This window comes from Microcaecilia unicolor, chromosome 11 (assembly GCF_901765095.1).
Source record: "Microcaecilia unicolor chromosome 11, aMicUni1.1, whole genome shotgun sequence".
Taxonomy (NCBI): Eukaryota; Metazoa; Chordata; class Amphibia; order Gymnophiona; family Siphonopidae; genus Microcaecilia; species Microcaecilia unicolor.
Window position 1 is genome coordinate 115,715,020 of NC_044041.1, and position 20,743 is coordinate 115,735,762.

The following is a 20,743-nucleotide window of genomic DNA, read 5'->3' on the forward strand; positions in this document are numbered from 1 at the left end:
CTGTCGCATTGATGGAGAAAACTCGGACTGGGGCTCCCGCCAGAAAGGGAGCAAAATAGTGTAAGGCATTCTACATTGCCCTGAGCTCCAAGCGATTTATTGACCACTGAGACACCTGCTCCATCCAGGGGCGTAGCCAGACAACAGATTTTGGGTGGGCCTAGGCAAGAAGTGGGTGGGCACTAAGTGTTCTCTCCCCCCCCCCCCCCCCCACCACCACGCATTCAGCGTCGATGTCTCAGCTTACAGGTCATTGTGGACCTGTTGAGGGTAATTAACCCGAGTCCCTGACGAAAGCACTGAAACCCGCGGTGTCGGGCGCAATCAGGGGAAGCCCAGGTGGATTTCAGAATTAAGAGACATGGACATGGCTTAAAGACAAGATAAGTTTATTATTATTTGGAGCACATTTAGTTTGAGCACTCTTATGTGTTTGCAATAGCACTTATATAAAAAATTAACTAAGGGATAGCCCAATGAAGAGATGCTATGCCACTAGGCAAAATAATCAATGATATTGTCTTTATAAGTGGTATCTTCCGAGGGTTCTCTTATATAAATATAAGAATATATCACATCATGAATATGTATAATAAAACAATGTGTAAAGAGAAAAGTTAAAGGTATTGCTATTTGCAGGCATTTAGTTCATATCTTTGGTTTTGTAGTTTATGCTGGGCTTATTAGCCATTTGAATCCTCTCTGCCTTTGCCTTGCATCTAAGGCCCTGGTATGTTGGTGCTTGTTGTACTTCTGCTAGTCTGGTTGTTTGCCTGAGTATCTAGTTAGTCTGTGTTTAGCTTAGGTTTTCCTTGCCTGGTTTCTTGTTTGTTATTCTGTGTTTAGTTTCTGTTTGTCTGTGTTCTGGCTTTGGGACTGCTTGCAGCACTTAGTTCTGTGTCTTGTTAGTCAGTGTTTGTTCCCTGTTTAGTGGCTGTTCTGCAGCTTTCTGTTCTGCCCTTTAGCTTTCCCTTCCTTGCCCAGTCTCCTGTCTTGCTGCCCATGTTCCTTCCTTTCCCCTCTGACCCTCAGTCCCTGTGTTGCCTTGCTGTTATCCAGTCCTGCCCTGTCCAGCAAGTCCTGCTGGCCACCTGAAGCTCAGAGCTCAACTCTGGGTGAAAAGTGGCCAAGTGCAGGTGAAGCCTAACTGCTTGCCTGAGATTTGCCTAGTCTCTGGTGTGGGGTGGTTTTGCCTGCCACTCCTCGGCAGTGGCCCAAGGGCTCACAACCCAGTTTCCAGCTGTGAAAACGTGACATAAAGGTATGTGGTGAAGACTAAGTTGATGCTTTGCAGATATTTATCAAAAAGAGTCCTCCAAGATATGCTGTGGAAGTTGACATTGTTCTTAGATAGTGTGCTATATTGTGGACAAGGAGATCAATACTGGCTTGTTTATAAACGGTCTATACAGTCAGCAATCCATGTGGATAGAGGTACACTTGGAGACTGGCTGTCCCCCCCAAAAAAAAGGTAATTAAAGGAAATGAAAAGTGATGAATGACAGGGTTCCTTTGTACATTAAAGATAGTAAAGGAGTACACATCAACAGTCCAGAGTATGCAAGCCAATTCTCAAAACCTACTATTGGCGATAAGGCCAATTAATGCAGGAACAGCACACATTTTGTTTAATCCATTTGTACTCTGTGCTTTCCCACTCATGGCAGGCTCAATGTGGCTTACATATTGTATACAGGTACTTATTTGTACCTGGGGCAATGGAGGGTTAAGTGACTTGCCCAGAGTCACAAGGAGCTGCCTGTGCCTGAAGTGGGAATTGAACTCAGTTCCTCAGGACCAAAGTCCACCACCCTAACCACTAGGCCATTCCTCCACTCCTATAAATGTGCGCAGAATAATCAGAAGTATTTACACAGAAAATGCGTGCAGCCGAGATGGCCACAAATTGTACTTAAATGTAGTCAAATGGATGTTAATGATGTAATTTGCTATGCCTTCCCAATGCTCAGAAAACAGCACAAACCCGAAAATGAAAGCACACATTGGCACCTGTTTTCTGTGCTTAAATATAAGCCTTCCAAGTAACAAAATAAATAAATAAAATTGAAAAGCTTATTTAAAGGCACAGAACAGCAGCGTCAATGTGTGCTTCATGGTCGAATTTGCCTAGCACATGTGCACAAAAGCTGCACTTACCACAAAACTCTTGTGTACACACCAAGCACATTCCTCCCCCTTGCTTTTACAGCACACATATAATTTGAATATTCATTCCTTTGAGCATTGGAGATATATTTTAGAGGTTGTGAAGGACAAGGGTACAGTTGATCTCTCTTCTTGTAATCATACTGGCAGTAATACTAAGAATGATACAATTTGCGAGAATAAGAACTGGACATTTCCTTGAGTAGCTGGAGTTGTCATTTGTAGGCGCACTGAGCTCTTTGATTGAAGATAAATCTTCCTTGACCTGAGACACAGTCTTTTAACTTTGTCTCGAAATATGTCGTCTCCAAGACATGGAATATCAGGTAGAGGTCTACATGTAAACCCAATGCTTGTAACCAAGCTAATCTGCAGCCTGCAATAGATACAACTGCAATGTGTAACACAGTATAGAAACATGACGGCAGATAAAGGCCATATGACCCATCCAGTCTGCCCATCCTCTGTAACCCCTAATTCTCCTGTTCCTAAGCAATCCCACATGCTTATCTCATGCCTTTTTAAATTCTGGAACAGTCCTCGACTGTTTTCCCAATAAGATTTAGAGAACATTCCTCAAGATTAGAGATGTGTTTGAAATCGGGTTAACATGGATCAGCGGAAAGCATTCTAATGCTTCATTTATATGAGAATGCTGATAATGGAGAATTTGGAGATCATAGGCTGCAATTCACTCTGCTAACCATATCCAGAATCTTAGGATCTTTTCCATGTGATACTGAAAAGTAAATTTACCAGATTGTCTTTTTTTAACATAGTTTCAAGTACCACAGAGTGGTATGGTAACTATGACTTCTCATGGCCTGGGGCTGATTGTACCCTGTATTTAGCATCTAAATGTTTTGAAATTGGTTACATAGATTAAGGATTTTGCCAGATTTTAGTCTGTAGACCTTGAAGTACTACATGAATAGGCACTGCAGAAACATACCCTTCAGAGTATCAAAGGAGCTCATTATAGCCTCAAAGTCTTTATCTGGGAATGTGACTAGTGAACCTAAGGCTAATTTCCTTTACATTTTTTTTAATGAACTTTATATCATTTGAATCCACCAGCAAGGTATCTTGTAGTGCAGGGAGAGGCATCTCCTGGAGAAGTTGATTAAAAGAGTTAGGTCTGGGTAGTGGGGGAAGCAAGCTAGGGCTGAAAGTGTAATGGTATCAGTTTAAATTGTCAGGATTATTGAAACATATGTAGCATAATTATTGATTGTGCTGAATCAGATACAAGTATATAACAATATAAAAATACAATTTTAAAAGACTTATTGAAACTGCAACAGGGAAACTGATCTGAACTCCAACTCCCTCTTCCCCCTCCCTTTGGGAGCACTTAACAGAGACAAAAGGGCACTGCTTCACATTGATACAAAACTTCCTTCTCCGCCCACTTGAAGGATTGGTAACAAAAGCATGACTAAGGTGGGTACCTGAAGGCTCATCAAGACATCTCTGAAAACCAAAGACCCAAGAGACAGAAAGTCTGGAGAACCCATTGAAGACAAAGACTTCAGAGGAAAAGCATAAACAAAACATTTGCCTGTCATCAGATGTATACCTGCCCCCTCCCATCAGCTATCAGACAAGAAGACGCCAGGACATCTACAGAAAGGAAAGACTTATAATGTGATCATGTGAACAGACTACAATAACCATAATGCCTTGCAAAATATCCAGTGCAAACCAGGAAGCAAATGATCCAGGACATGCACCCACCATGAACTATAAAAGGCCTGGAACAGCCCAGCTCACTCTCTTGGGAATCTGCTCTTGGGATCTGCTGCTCTGGGGACCTACAGCTCTACCCTTCTCTCCTGTAACCATGTGCTCATCACTCAGCTTTGTAATAAGGACTTGCAAGTAACTAATAATTCATATTTACCTTACTTAAGCACAGATTCTCTGTAAGACTCTTATCTCTCGCTGCAATTGTATTAAATAAACCCCTTTTGAATCTAAATATATAGTGCTCCTGTTCTTTCTTAAACCTGGTAATGCAGGTTAATGTAATCCAATAAATGTACTTAATGCTTAATTCATTGCAATTGTGAATCTTGTTGCTTTAATCGGCAACTGGTGGAGAATATATATATATATAATATAATTATAAACATTAGTGAGTGCTCTAGAGCTATCCCCAAGTATAAATTAATTCCTGTTACAAAGGCTTCCTCATCTTCAGAAGAGTATGATCCTGCATCATGAGGACAGGTACCTTGCCACTGTGGAAATATTGTTGGAGGTGACTGAGGAGCAGGTAAAGGGCTATAAGGCCTAGGGTAGCTCTGCTTAACACTGTCTTAGAAATACAGAAAAATGGAGGTAGATAAAGACCATATGGCCTATTGTATAATTATGGTACTGGCGCTAGATTGCAACGCATTGCCCGTGCCTTTTGACTATTTTTGTGCACCATATTCCTGACCCTCCATACATCAATAACTTGAACAATCAACATCATCTCTAAATTTTAATTTTTATTGTTTTTTGGTACCCTTTTCTTTTGTTCCATATACTTAACTATTGTTATTTGATCATCTCTTAGTAGTACTTACTAATCTGTCTTGCACATTATGCAAGCCAGAAGTGGGGATATAATCTGCGGACCCTGTTCCTTGAACAATATGAGACTTTGCCTTTTGACCCCAATTAATCAGGAGATAAATAATTTCATTTCCACTATTGCTATTACTGGACTCATCTTTCCTTCAATTTTATCTTCCCATGTTTAATTACTTCAGTCGAGTCCTTTGTAAATGGCCTTTATGGTTTCCCTTTTGGTTTTACATTTAATTAACAGTGTATTTTCATGTTAGCATGTTTCTTGAAATATATGTATTACTTCTGCTTATTCAATTCAGGCTGCCAATGTCCACCAAGAGATAGCAATGTATTAGCAGATATCACATGTTATAGAGGCTATAGATATTTAGGTATCATACAATACCTTGAGACTAACTTGTTCCTTTGCCAACCTCTGACTCTTGATGGACTAATTATGATTGTGCATGCCTTGGATAACGACATTGAAAAATCCAAGTTTGTACACCGCAAGTATTACGTCTTCAAAATCTATCCAGGCCCAAATGATGTTAGATTCCCCCAAGGTCGTGGCAATAATCTTTACACCTTGCAAACTACTGGACCACAAGTCTCAAGACCAGCCACTTCCTTCAGCTGGTCAGCAGCGACTGTCACTTCTACTGATTCCTTGCCCAAGTCGCTGTGAAAATCCAGCCCTGTTAGATCTTCCAGATTCTTCAGCGCTTCCACCACCTCAACCATGATCGATGAAAGAGAATTCAGAACCAACTGATACTTAATTTGAGATTTACTGTTGCTGTTTATGGACATTATAGATTCATATCTTGTTTTATTTTCAGTTTAGCAGTAATCCTGTCTATATATTGAAAAGGTTTTATTTTTTATTTTCCTATTATTTCCTTTATTGTTCTTATTGTTTTTCTAAGAGTTTCCCCCGTTATTTCTGTTTATGTAATTTAAATTGAAGTTGATATTGCTCAGACACAGGGGTAACATCAAACCCTAATACTGGCTAAGATATCATAATGTAGGTGTAAACCCTGTTAGTATCAACCAGTTATGCATTTGTTTAACTTTGGTGTAGGCTTACTTAAGCTGCATGTCTTTCTGTAGGTTTGACTAAGCTCCAAGTGGGGTAACGGATATATAAAATGCATGACTTTTGTTAATATAAATTTTCCTAGGATTGACCATTTTTGCTGTATGAGGCAACCTCATACTTGCTATCCACTTTTTAGTGCTCATGATTGGATGCCAATGATGAGTAATAGTAAGGTCCAGGAATTCTGACCTGTTTAAGGATTCTGAATACCTAGAACCTAAAACAGCCTGCAATCAGAGTACTAACCATATATTTGTTGAGCTCATAACAATGCTTAATCAAAACCACTATTCCTTCCAAGGACCACTGCGACAGATACATTAGATTATCTCCCCATGCACTATGCTACAGATACAATAGAAGCCATAGAAAGACCTGAAAGTGTTTATTAGTATGATCCACCTGAAATTGCTATTACCCACATACCTATACTTCATGAGATTTTGTAGATGAACTCATGGATTTGTCCCATTCATAAAACCTTTCTCACTACAGGTTTGAGCAAGTCTCAAGAGGGGTGACATCAGGATTAAGGCCCAAGGGGTTGGGTAATATAAAGGGAATTCCATACGCCCCAAATAATATATCACCATACCTTCTAGCAATTTGTAAGGCCAAAACTCACCCTCTCGTTTGATAGCTTGCCACCTTCTGGAATGGATGATGACAAGTTTGACGAGCTTTGTGTCACCCCTCCCCAGAGGGGGTGACAAGTGGGGAATGTATAATTATGGTACAGCCAGAGACCCCCCCCCCCCCCCCCCCCCCCCCCCACTGGAATGGTGGCAGGCCCAGTCATAGAGCTCAGGCTATTACAGACCTTGGCTGAGTCAGAAATCTGATGGCTGACATAGCTGGGAGCTTACTGGAAAAGTATGGCCTAGTTTGTAGCCCGGATTGAGGCCTAAATAAGCTAAATTAGGAAAAGTTAGGTCAATAGATATGGAAACAAAATGGAGGATTTCAGCACAAAATGGAAGCCGTATCTGTTACAGAGTGGAATTTTCTCTAATGTAAGTTAGAAAAACAAGTTGAGAAATGAGACTTTCCTGTGAGTAGGATTGTGGTCAGCCATGGTGTGAGAAAGGAAAGGTGTAGCTGGATGCAGGGTCTTGCTTAAGATTTGTGGTCAAGCGAGCTAAAGACAAAACCATGGTAGCAAGATAGAAGCTACTCATTAGCATGAGCCAATCAGTGACAACCATGACATTAGCATAGATCCAATCAGGTATATCTACTGTCATATTATCCATATCCTGAGGGCACCTATAAAAATCAGGGTATTTCCTGGTTTAAGTTAGAGAGAGAAAAGGGTTGCCACTCTCTCTCTCCAAGGGAAACCAATGTGTCCAGCAGAATTGACAAATGACCTAATTGCTTTCCCTTGTAAAACCTCTAATTGGTAAAAGAAATTATAAAAGATTAGGAACTAATTAACACCTGTTTGCAGCTGGATTATTATATTCCTATAACTAATTGATTGTACGTGCCTGTTGTTAATCACTGATTTGACTTGTACCTTGGCAAATAAACTCCTCATTCCAAATGATGATTTGTGGACTTCACTTTATGATCAGAGGCTGTAAGTATAAATGCTTTTGCTGTATCAGGCTGTCTTTCACTGCATTGTATAACCTGTGACATAAATCCAGTTTGTCATAAGGCTGGTATCTTTTCCTTAGACCTAACGTCTCCCTTAGTGGCAATTCCTTTTAGAACTTCACAACTCCTTGATTACCCCAGTACTAGTGCTATTTAGAGATGGAGTCAGATTTAAGGTCACTCCAGCCTTCTTGGGGGGGCTCGGGACCCCTCAATTCACAACACTATCCAGCTTGCCGATCCGTGTCATCTATTCTCCCTATCACTCCGAGATCCTATGTACTTGTCCCAAGCTCTCTTGAATTCAGATACTGTTTTCATCTTCACTACTTCCACCAGGAGTTCCACAAATTCACCACCCCTACTGTGAAAAAGTATTTTATTTTTGTATTATAAATTTTTATTGGCAAGAGGAACAAAATATCAGGAACATAACAAAAGTATACAAATCTTATACAAAATGCAAACACCAGTCCACAATAGTGCAATCTTACACATCTTCAGAAATACAACAGTTTCATGGCACAGAAAACAGTAAGCTCATATACACGCATCAACCAAACCATTATCTGAAGCCTAAGTTTGAGTATAGGAACCCCCACCCCCCAAACAAATGGATACTTCCCACTATCAAAATAGCTCCTCTCAAAAGAACATATCTAATCTATTAAGATAGAAATCTAAATAATCCAAACATGTCCACTTTTTAAGGTCCTTCTGCACACATGCTTCAGTAAGCTGTTCCATAAGTACCATTTTCCGCATAAAGACTTTCTAAAGTTCCAATGATGGATTCTCCCAAGATTTCCAAAACTTGGCAATAACTCTGCATGCTGACATAACACAGATACACTTGTTTCCCTAAGGCAGATCTCTCTCCAACTTCCAACAGGCAACATTCTGGAGATAAAGCAAACACTTGCCCAAAGATAAATCATCTCCCAACCCACCCCATTCCAAAATGACTGAGCCAGTAGGCATGTCCACCAGAGATAAAACAGCGTGCCCACTGCACCACACCCCCTCCAACAAGAGATTGACAATGCAGTATTATTATATAATTTAACTAGGGAAAAGTGCCATCTCATTAATATTTGATTAATGCTAGAAGCTACGGTATATTTGTGTCTATTCAACAGAATATCACACCATTATGCATCAGAGACTACAATATTCAGGGCCCACTCCCATTCTAACATAAAAGGTCATTTGTAAAACCCAGTACATATCAATAAGGCATAGATTTCCAAAATCAAACTCTTAGCCCCCTTATGTAAGATCCATAGATATTCCAACAGATTCATAGAGCGATGCAATAACAGTCACACACTCCTGGTGCAAAAAGTGCCTAACCCTCAAATACTTATAGAAATCCATATTAGGGAGCACATATTCCTTTTGTAAATGAAAGGATTTCAAACTATTACCCTCCAATAGCTGAAAAAAATATTCCAAACCCATACGTATCCCAGCCTACTAAGGCACTCTGACCCTTGGAACCTCCCTGCTGCACCTCCCAATTAAAAGGGGGTCATCAAATACCTTTCTCCTTCAGCACCTCCCTTATCCCTTCCCAAAATATTTGCACCATAACATAATCAAATGTTTCTTAAAAGGATTGAAAATCTCTTGCAGTGCAACCAGCCCACAAAACATGCCTCAGCCTACATTCCCCAACAAGGCTTTGCTCCAAAAGCAGATAATAGGTGGTTTACCTCATTCTGCTGGTCTCATAAGTGTCTGATCTGTGCAGCTTCATAATGCACTCTCAAATCAGACCCAATCCCCCCCTACATTTTATGCATCCTCAAAATATACAGTGCAAACCTAGATGGTTCCCTCCCCCCCTCAAAATACAAATTTGGTGATATCCCTCTGCCAATGCTTGAGATCCTGCCTGGTTAAAGGATAGCAAACAGAGAGTACGGTTAAATGGTCAGTATTCTGAATGGAAAAGGGTAGATAGTGGGGTTCCACAGGGATCTGTGTTGGGACCACTGCATTTTAACATATTTATAAATGATCTAGATATGGGAATAACTAGTGAGGTAATTAAATTTGCGGACAACACAAAGTTATTCAAGGTTGTTAAATCGCAAGAGGATTGTGAAAAATTGCAAGACGACCTTAAGAAACTGGCATCCAAATGGCAGATGATGTTTAATGTGAGCAAGTGCAATATATGTGGGAAAGAGGAACCCGAACTATAGTTACGTGATGCAAACTTCCACATTAGATGTCACCGACCAGGCATGGAATCTAGGCTTCATCGTTGATGATACGTTGAAACCCTCTGCTCAATGTGCAGTGATGGTTAAGACAGCAAATAGAATGTTAGGTATTATTAGGAATGGAATGGAAAATAAAAACGAGGATATTATAATACCTTTGTGTCGCTCCAGGGTGCAACTGCACCTTGAAAACTTTGTGCAATTCTGGTCACCACATCTCAAAAAAGATATAGTGGAATTAGAAAAGGTACAGAGAAGGGCAACAAAAATGATAAAGGATGAGACAAATTCCCTATGAGGAAAGGCTGAAACAGCTAGGGCAGCTTGGAGGAAAGACGGCTGAGGGGAGATATGATAGATGTATATAAAATAATGAGTGCAGTGGAACAGGTCGACATGAATAGCTTGTTTACTCTTTCCAAAATACTGGGGGCATGCAATGAAGCTATAAAGTAGTAAATTTAAAACAAATAGAAAATATTTCTTCACTCAACATAGTAACATAGTAGATGACGGCAGAAAAAGACCTGCACGGTTCATCCACTCTGCCCAAGAAGATAAACTCATATGTGCTACTTTTTGTGTATACCTTACCTTGATTTGTACCTGTCTTTTCAGGGCACAGACCGTATAAGTCTGCCCCGCCTCCCACTACCAGATCTGCCATCCAATCTCTGCTAAGCTCCTGAGGATCCATTCCTTCTGAACAGGATTCCTTTGTGTTTATCCCACGCATGTTTGAATTCCGTTACCGTTTTCCTCTCCACCACCTCCCGCAGGAGGGCATTCCAAGCATCCACCACTCTCTCCGTGAAAAAATACTTCCTGACATTTTTCTTGAGTCTGCCCCCCTTCAATCTCATTTCATGTCCTCTCATTCTACTGCCTTCGTATCTCCGGAAAAGGTTCGTTTGCGGATTAATACCTTTCAAATATTTGAATGTCTGTATCATATCACCCCTGTTTCTCCTTTCCTCCAGGGTCAGCAAGTCTCTCCTCATACGTCTTGTAACGCAAATCCCATACTGTTCTCGTAGCTTTTCTTTGCACCGCTTCAATTCTTTTTACATCCTTAGCAAGATATGGCCTCCAAAACTGAACACAATACTCCAGATGGGGCCTCACCAACGACTTATACAGGGGCATCAACACTCCCTTTCTTCTGCTGGTCACACCTCTCTCTATACAGCCCAACAACCTTCCAGCTACAGCCACAGCCATGTCACACTGTTTCGTCGCCTTCAAATCCTCAGATACTATCACCCCAAGATCCCTATCAGACTCTCACTGCCTAACACATACGTCTCCCATAGATTTCTATTCCCTAAGTGCATCACTTTGCTTTTCTTGGCATTGAATTTTAATTGCCAAACCTTAGACCATTCTTCTAGCTTCCTCAGATCCTTTTTCATGTTCTCCTCTCCCTCCAGGGTGTCCACTCTGTTACAGATCTTAGTATCATCCGCAAAAAGGCAAACTTTACCTTCTAACCCTTCGGCAAGGTCACTCACAAATATATTAAACAGAATCGGCCCCAGCACCGATCCTTGAGGCACTCTACTCACCTTTCCCTCCTCCGCGCGAAATCCATTCACCACCACCCTCTGGCGTCTGTCCGTCAACCAGTTCCTAATCCAGTTCACCACTTCGGGTCCTATCTTCAGCCCATCCAGTTTATTTACTACTACTACTACTTAGCATTTCTATAAGCCTTCTGTAGGGAACCGTGTCAAAAGCTTTGCTGAAATCTAAGTAGATTACGTCTATAGCTCGTCCCTGATTCAATTCTCCTGTCACCCAATCAAAGAACTCAATGAGATTCGTTTGGCACGATTTCCCTTTGGTAAAACCATGTAATTAAACTCTGGAATTCATTGCCAGATTGGATGTGATATTGCTTGAATGTTGATGTTTTGAACTTTTCAAGGAGTATTTGTCTCCAGATGTTGTTGTTCCGATTTATTAATAAAAAATTTACAAATTAAAAACAAAAGGTTTGGATAGCTTCCTAAAAGTCCAAAGGCCATTATTAAAATGGACTTAGGAAAATCCACTGCTTATTTCTGGATAAGCAGCATACAACGTATTGTACTGTTTTGGGATATTGCCAGGTACTTGTGGCCTAGATTGGCCACTGTTGGAAACAGGATACAGGACTTGATGGACCTTCGGTCTGTCCCAGTATGGAAACACTTATATACTTAGGGACTGGTAGAGCCTGGAAAAGATACAAGAATCAATACAGAATATTTATCTTTATTGCTCCAATCCTTCCCAATCAGGACAGATGACCTTTGTACCACCTGCTGAAATGTAGCCTTACTTTCCTCAATAAAGATCCATAACTAGCACTATACACTTCTTCCACCCTCACAGAAACCATAACCCCAAAATATTTCAATGCAGATTTAACCCGCAAAGGGAAGTTTGATCTAAACAGGGTTACTTCACTTTTTGATAGGTTAACATTGTGCTTCAGATTAATCTTAAAACCCGAGACAGCTCCATCTCCTTTAACACACTGGGAATAGAAACCATTGGCAAGGATATTGTAAGAACCACATCATCAGCAAAGACAACCCTCCCTTCCTATATCAAGGCCTTTAATATCTGGATTGGCTAGTATATGTTCAGCCAATGGTTCCATCATGAGTGCAAATAGGAGGGGGGAGAGGGGGCACCCTGCCATATCCCCCTCTCTAATTAAAAAAATGATTAATATTTCCCATTAACCTTTTTCTTAGCCCTTGGATGAGTACACAAAGCGAATGATACATACCTGTAGCAGGTGTTCTCCGAGGACAGCAGGCTGATTGTTCTCACGACTGGGTTGACATCCACGGCAGCCCCCACCAACCAGAACAAAAACTTTGCAGGTGGTCCTGCACGCAGGGCACACCCACCGTGTATGCGCGGCCGTCTTCCCGCCCGTGCGCAACCGTTCCCGCTCAGTTGAATGACAAGCAAAGGAATGAGGAAAAAACGCAACTCCAAAGGGGAGGAGGGAGGGTAGGTGAGAACAATCAGCCTGCTGTCCTCGGAGAACACCTGCTACAGGTATGTATCATTTGCTTTCTCCGAGGACAAGCAGGCTGCTTGTTCTCACGACTGGGGTATCCCTAGCTCTCAGGCTCACTCAAAACAAGAACCCAGGTCAATTGAACCTCGCAAGGGCATAACAGAAATTGACCCACGAAGAACAACTAACTGAGAGTGCAGCCTGAACAGAACAAAATCTGGTCCTGGAGGGTGGAGTTGGATTCAAACCCCAAACAGATTCTGCAGCACCGACTGCCCAAACCGACTGTCGCGTCGGGTATCCTGCTGGAGGCAGTAATGTGATGTGAATGTGTGGACAGATGACCACGTCGCAGCCTTGCAAATCTCTTCAATAGTGGCTGACTTCAAGTGGGCCACTGACGCTGCCATGGCTCTAACACTATGAGCCGTGACACAACCCTCAAGAGCCAGCCCAGCCTGGGCGTAAGTGAAGGAAATGCAATCTGCTAGCCAATTGGAGATGGTGCGTTTCCCGACAACGACCTCTTTCCTGTTGGGGTCAAAAGAAATAAACAATTGGGCGGACTGTCTGTGGGGCTGTGTCCGCTCCAGATAGAAGGCCAACGCTCGCTTGCAGTCCAATGTGTGCAACTGACGTTCAGCAGGGAGGGTATGTGGTCTGGGAAAGAATGTTGGCAAGACAATTGACTGGTTAAGATGGAACTCCGACACCACCTTTGGCAGGAACTTAGGGTGAGTGCAGAGTACTACTCTGTTATGATGAAATTTGGTATAAGGAGCATGAGCTACCAGGGCTTGCAGCTCACTGACTCTACGAGCTGAAGTAACTGCCACCAAGAAAATGACCTTCCAGGTCAAGTACTTCAGATGGCAGGAATTCAGTGGCTCAAAAGGAGGTTTCATCAGCTGGGTGAGGACGACGTTGAGATCCCATGACACTGCAGGAGGCTTGACAGGGGGCCTTGACAAAAGCAAGCCTCTCATGAATCGGACTAAAGGCTCTCCAGAGATGGCTTTACCCTCTACACGATAATGGTAAGCACTAATCGCACTAAGGTGATTCCTTACTGAGTTGGTCTTGAGGCCAGACTCTGATAAGTGCAGAAGGTATTCAAGCAGGTTCTGTGCAGGACAAGAACGAGGTTCTAGGGCCTTGCTCTCACACCAGACAACAAACCTCCTCCACTTAAAAAAGTAACTCTTTTTAGTGGAATCCTTTCTAGAGGCAAGCAAGACGCGGGAGACACCCTCAGACAGACCCAACAAAGCAAAATCTACGCCCTCAACATCCAGGCCGTGAGAGCCAGAGACTGAAGGTTGGGGTGCAGAAGCGCTCCGTTGTTCTGTGAAATGAGAGTTGGAAAACACTCCAATCTCCACGGTTCTTCAGAGGACAACTCCAGAAGTAGAGGGAACCAGATCTGACTGGGCCAAAAAGGCGCTATCAGAATCATGGTGCCGTGGTCTTGCTTGAGCTTCAGTAAGGTCTTCCCCACCAAAGGTATGGGAGGATAAGCATGCAGGAGGCCGGTCCCCCAATGGAGGAGAAAGGCATCCGACGCTAGTCTGCCATGTGCCTGTAGTCTGGAACAGAACAGAGGCAGCTTGTGGTTGGTCTGAGAGGCGAAAAGGTCCACCGAGGGAGTGTCCCACTCTCGGAAGATCTTGCATACCACTCTGGAATGGAGCGACCACTCGTGCGGTTGCATGACTCTGCCTCAGTCTGTCGGCCAGACTGTTGTTTACACCTGCCAGGTATGTGGCTTGAAGAAGCATGTCGAACTGGCAGGCTCAACGCCACATCCCGATGGCTTCCTGACACAGGGGGCGAGATCCGGTGCCCTCCTGCTTGTTGATGTAATACATTGCAACCTGATTGTCTGTCCGAATTTGGATAATTTGGTAGGACAGCCGATCTCTGAAGGCCTTCAGTGCGTTCCAGACCGCTCGGAGCTCCAGGAGGTTGATCTGAAGATCCTGTTCCTGAGGGGACCACAATCCCTGGGTGTGAAGCCCATCGACATGAGCTCCCCACCCCAGGCGAGATGCATCCGTCGTTAGCACCTTCGTGGGCTGTGGAATTTGGAATGGACGTCCCAGGGTCAAATTGGTCCGAAATGTCCACCAGTGCAGCGAATTGCGGCAACTGAGGGACAGGCGGATGACATCTTCTAGATTCCTGGTGGCTTGGCACCACTGGGAAGCTAGGGTCCATTGAGCAGATCTCATGTGAAGACGAGCCATGGGAGTCACATGAACTGTAGAGGCCATATGACCTAGGAGTCTCAACATCTGCCGAGCTGTGACCTGCTGAGACGCTCTGGTCTGGGAAGCGAGGGACAGGAGGTTGTGGGCCCTCACTTCGGGAAGAAAGGCCTGAGCCGTCTGTGAATTCAGGAGAGCTCCTATGAATTCCAGAGATTGGACTGGCTGGAGATGGGACTTTGGGTAATTTATCACAAACCCCAGCAGCTCCAGGAGGTGAATAGTGCACTGCATGGACCGAAGAGTCCCTGCCTCCGAGGTGTTCTTGACCAGCCAATCGTCGAGATACGGGAACACGTGCACTCCCAGCTTGCGTAGATACACCGCGACCACCACGAGGCACTTCGTGAACACCCGTGGGGGCAGAGGCGAGCCCAAAGGGCAGCACACAATACTGAAAGTGCCGTGTCCCCAGGCGGAATCTGAGATACTCTCCGTGGGCTGGTAGTATCGGGATATGAGTATAAGCGTCCTTTAAATCCAGAGAACATAGCTAATCGTCTTTCTGAATCATTGGTAGAAGGGTGCCCAAGGAAAGCATCCTGAACTTCTCTTTGACCAGGTATTTGTTCAGGCCTCTCAGGTCTAGGATGGGGCGCATCCCCCGTTTTCTTTTCCACAAGGAAGTACCTGGAATAGAATCCCTGCCCTGGTGGCACGGGCTCGACCGCATTGGCGCTGAGAAGGGAGGAGAGTTCCTCTGCAAGTACCTGCCTGTGATGGGAGCTGAAGGATTGGGCTCCCGGTGGGCAATTTGGTGGAGTGGAGGCCAAATTCAGGGTGTATCCGCACAGCACTATTTGGAGAACCCACTGGTCGGAGGTTATCAGAGGCCACCTTTGGTGAAAAACTTTCAACCTCCCCCCGACTGGCAGGTCGTCTGGTACAGACACTTTGATGGCGGCTATGTTCCCATGGATCCAGTCAAAAGCCCGTCCCCGGCTTTTGCTGTGGAGGCGCAGGGGGCTGCTTAGGCGCACGCTGTTGACGGGAACGAGCGCGCTGGGACTGTCCCTGTGCCTGAGGAGGCCTTCGGGTCGGCTGGGTGTACCTACGCTTGTTGTAGGCGTAGGGCGCAGCCTGCCTGGCCCGGGAAAAACGTCCACCTGCTGAGGTGGATGCTGAAGGCGCCCGGTGGGAGAGCTTGTCGAGGGCGGTTTCCCACTGGTGTAGTTGGTCCACCAACTGCTCGACCTTCTCATCAAAGATGTTATCCCCCCCGGCAAGGGACATCCGCCAGTCATTGCTGGGTGTGGTTGTCCAGGTCAGAGGCACGCAGCCAGGAGAGTCTGCGCATCACTATACCTTGGGCCGCAGCTCGAGATGCCACATCACAGGTGTCATAGATACCCCTGGACAGGAACTTTCTGCACGCCTTCAGCTGCCTGACCACCTCCTGAAAAGACCTGGACTGCTCCAGAGGGAGCTTGTCGACCAGGTCCGCCAGTTGCTTCACATTCTTCCGCATGTGAATGCTCGTATAGAGCTGGTACGACTGGATGCGGGTCACAAGCATGGAAGATTGGTAGGCCTTCCTCCCAAACGAGTCCAGAGTGTGAGACTCCTGCCCCGGGGGCGCCGAGGCGGTATCCTTCGAACTCCGTGCCCTCTTGAGAGCAGAGTCCACGACCGCCGAGTCATGAGGCAATTGGGGCCGCATCAACTCTGGGTCAGAGTGGATCCTGTATTGGGACTCCGCTTTCTTGGGGATGGTGGGGTTAGATAAGGGCTTCAGCCAGTTCCGAAGCAGTGTCTCTTTGAGGACATTGTGCAACGGCACCATGGAAGACTCTCTAGGTGGTGATGGATAGTCGAGGACCTCGAGCATCTCAGCCCTCGGTTCATCCACAGAGACCACGGGAGGCAAAGGAGAGGCTCTCAGGGGGCGAGAGCTTCCTCTCCGGTGAAGGAGTGGGGTCGGAGGGAAGGCCCTCAGACTCCTCTGAGAAGAAATATCTGGGGTCCTCCTCCTCCCCCCACGAGGCCTCTTCCTCGGTGTCGGACATGAGCTCTTGCAGCTCAGACCTGAACCGGGCCCGTCTCGACTGCGAGGAACCATGTCCTCGATGGTGGCGTCGAGCGGTGGACTCCCGTGCCGGCGGGGATGAAGCTCCCTCCATCAACGTCGACAGGGATTCCACCTGCGTGGCTGTCGACACCGGTACCGCAAGCGGCGTCGGTGTCGGAGGCCTCTGCATCGGGCTAGAGCACGCCGGCGCCTCCATCAACGGCGCCGGGGGCGCAAGCACCCCCGGTGCCGGCAAAGCCTGGCGCATCAGCCCTTCCAGAATCCCTGGAAGGATGGCTCGGAGGCACTCATCAAGGCCCGCTGTCGGGAAAGGCAGGGGGTGTGGGTGCCAGAAGCTGCTCGGGTCCAGGAGACGGTACCGAAGTACCCATGGACTGACGCAGCGACACCTCTTCGACCGAGGGGGAACGCTCCTCTCAGCACTGCCGCTTCCTCGGCGTCGAATCATCTCTGAAGGCGCCGCAGCTGGTAGTCCCGTGCGCCGTGGCGACTGATGACGGTGTTTTTTAGTCTTTTTTTGGTGCCCATCATCGGCGCTCGGCGGCAGCGATGAAGAGGAGGTAGAACCCTCCTGCTTCGAGGGATCGGGTCTGACAGGGTTCGGTCCCGATGGCCCTGGGTAGAGGGAGTGGCCGGGGCCGATTGCCCATGCGGCTGCTCACCCCCGCTGTCGCCGGTGGTCCGGCGGGCCAACGGTACCTGTACTCCTGGGGTCGGTGCCATCGTCGGTGCCGATTTCGTCGACACCGATGCTGTCGACATCGAGGGGCCGGCGCAAGTTCCAAAAAGACGGTCCCGAAGAACTTGCCTCGCCACCTGTGTCCGCTTCCGCAAGCCGAGACACAAGGTGCACGTCTTGGTATTATACTCCGGCCCAAGGCACTGGAGGCACCAAGCGTGGGTATCGGTTTGCGAGATCTGCCGGCCGCACTGACCACACTTTTTTAATCCGCTCGGAACCTTCGAGGACATTGACGGAAAAATCGCGTCGGTGAAGTCAAAGTCGTCGATGGTGGCGGTGAAAAGCACACCCGAAAAAAGAAAAAACCGCGCGGCCACAAGGCCGCAACGAGGCGCCCCCGCGGCTAAAGACAACGAGGGAACAAACTTTTTCTTTTTTTCTTACAGAAGAAATAAAGAAAAGAGAAAGGAGAAAAACTATCCGGTTTCCAGGGCTGACAAAGAGAGAGACGATAACACGTCTCTCTCCAGCACAGAATCAAAAAAAACTGAGCGGGAACGGTCACACACGGGCGGGAAGATGGCCGCGCATGCGCGGTGGGCATGCCCTGCGTGTGGGACCGCCCGCAAAGTTTTTGTTCCGGTTGGTGGGGGCTGCCGTGGACGTCAACCCAGTCATGAGAACAAGCAACCTGCTTGTCCTCTGAGAAATTAAGAATCAACAGGATGGATTTGGCACCTACACCTACCTTACCAAGCATACCCAACATAAAGGCCCAATTGACCCTATCAAAGGCCTTCTCTGCATCCACCCCTAGCAGCATAATCCTAGTCCCCCCGCCTAGCTACTCAAATGGAATATAAAGCTCTTTTAATAGTCAGCACCTTGCTTCCCTGATATAAAGTCAGTCTGATCAGGGTGAAAAACCCCAAGTAACAGGAGAGTTAATGTATCAGACAGTATCTTTACATCAAGAAATAGCGCGCTACGAACCACAAAAGCACTCTCGTTCCCTGGTTTACATAATATAGTAATCCCTGCCAACTTCATCAAGTCAGGAAGTTCCCCATTCTTATGTATCCTATTAAACACCCTAGTTAGGAGAGAACCGAGGCACAAAAATTTTATAAAACCCAGACAAAAACCCATCCAAACCCGGCACCTTTCCCACTGACTGTAGCTTAATGGTGCTACAAACCTCCTGGGGGGTGATATCCGCTTCCAATTGGTCTCTACTCCCACCTGAAACAGATTTCAAAGTAACTGTATCCAAATACCTAGCTATAGCCTCTTGGGATGCCCCACCCTCAACTATATAATTCCCTATAAATCTGCACAAATTGTTGTTTATCCCGTTGTTTATAGAGATAGGCCCCACTGCCCTCCTTAATTATAAGTATTTTCTCAGGTTATTTCTATCCTCTTTCACCTTCATCCTATGCCCCCCCCCCCCCTTGTTCCAGAATTTCCATTCAGACTCGCTTCCTGTGCCATTTATGTCATATAGGTATTTAAATGTCTCTATCATATCTCCACTCTCCCACCTTTCTTCCAATGTATATAGATTGATATCTTTTAAGTCTGTCCCCATACGCTTTATGATGAAGACCACTGACTATTCTAGTAGCCTCTCTCTGGACTGACTCCATCCTGTTTACATCATTTTGAAGGTGCAATCTCCAGCATTGTGGAGGCTGATTAATAAGTTACATACCTGCTTAAAACATGCGAGTCCTCCACTTTGAACTTGATGATTAAGCAGATTATAAATACCTAAATTAAATAACATTTAAAGACATCTGCAGTGAAGGCTATTGAAGAATTTTCTGAAACAGCTGATGTAATAACGCTGCATCCTAATTGGACTGGATAGAGGTAGGTAAAACTGCCCGACCTGAAGACCAAGGGTTAGCGTCTAATGCAGCAGTAACATCCATTTGTAACGGGTCCTGATTAGCAGACTTTTTAGTGAGAAGAGACTGAAGATGATGTCTGAACAACTTTTGGAGAAAGCGTTGAAATATTAGAAGCTGGGGCTACTGTGGCTGTAGAGGAGGCAGAAAGCACATTAACAGCTGAAGCTGTTTGTGTTGCAATTTTGCCTGCTTTAGTTCACAGCTCTAAGGGAGAAGCCTCTGCAGACCGCTTGGGTTTAGACTGTCGTTCTGAGTGGGAAGACGTCTCTTTATGTGGTACAACACTTTGAGCAGAAACCGTTGCAGCAATAATGCCATGTCCCATTGATACTCTGAGCCATGGGGACTGGAGCATTTTTGGTGTTCATTGTCAATAAACCTTCTGGTACCTGAACAAGGCCTTTCGAGTCGGCATGGCACTGGTTGCTTTTTGAGACATTCTGATACACAACTGAAAATTACTCTTCTTTTCTTTCTTTCCCTGTGCAAAAACGAGGGGGCTGATGATTCTGTTACACAGCTTGGATTCTGTTCAATGGTAGTGTCACCAAGGCAGGAAGAGCATGAGGCATGCTATTGGTTAAAAAGTTCCAGCTTGCTAAAGTGGGTAATTTCACAACTACAGCTCCTGAAAAATACCAGTGTGTCTACATTTATCATCATTGTTCATGAACAATGTGGTTTATGCTTTACTACAGTGGCTTTCAACCCAGTACTCAGGGACCACCTGGCCAGTCAGGTTTTCAGGATATCCACAATGAATATGCTTGAGAAAGATGTGCATGCATTGCCTTCTTGGTATGCAAATCTCTCTTAAGCATATCCATTGTGGATAGCCTGAAAATCTAACTGGCCAGGAGGTCTGTGAGGACTGAGTTGGAAACCACTGCTTTATTAGGTCACATATAGTCAGATACCTGTGTGGTGGATTGACAGTAGTTCCAAAGAAAAGGAACAATACTGGTTATATATGGATATCCTGCAGTCCTACACAGTGTTAGATGCTGGAACTGAGGCATAGGCAAATAAAGTGTCACACACAGAGCCACTGGAGCACCATGGACTAGGGCTGAACCATAGGGAGATAAAGGTCACAGGCAGAGCCACATGTTTCACGCTCAGCGTTCTCAAAGATATCACATCTTTTCTATTAAGGAATCTGTT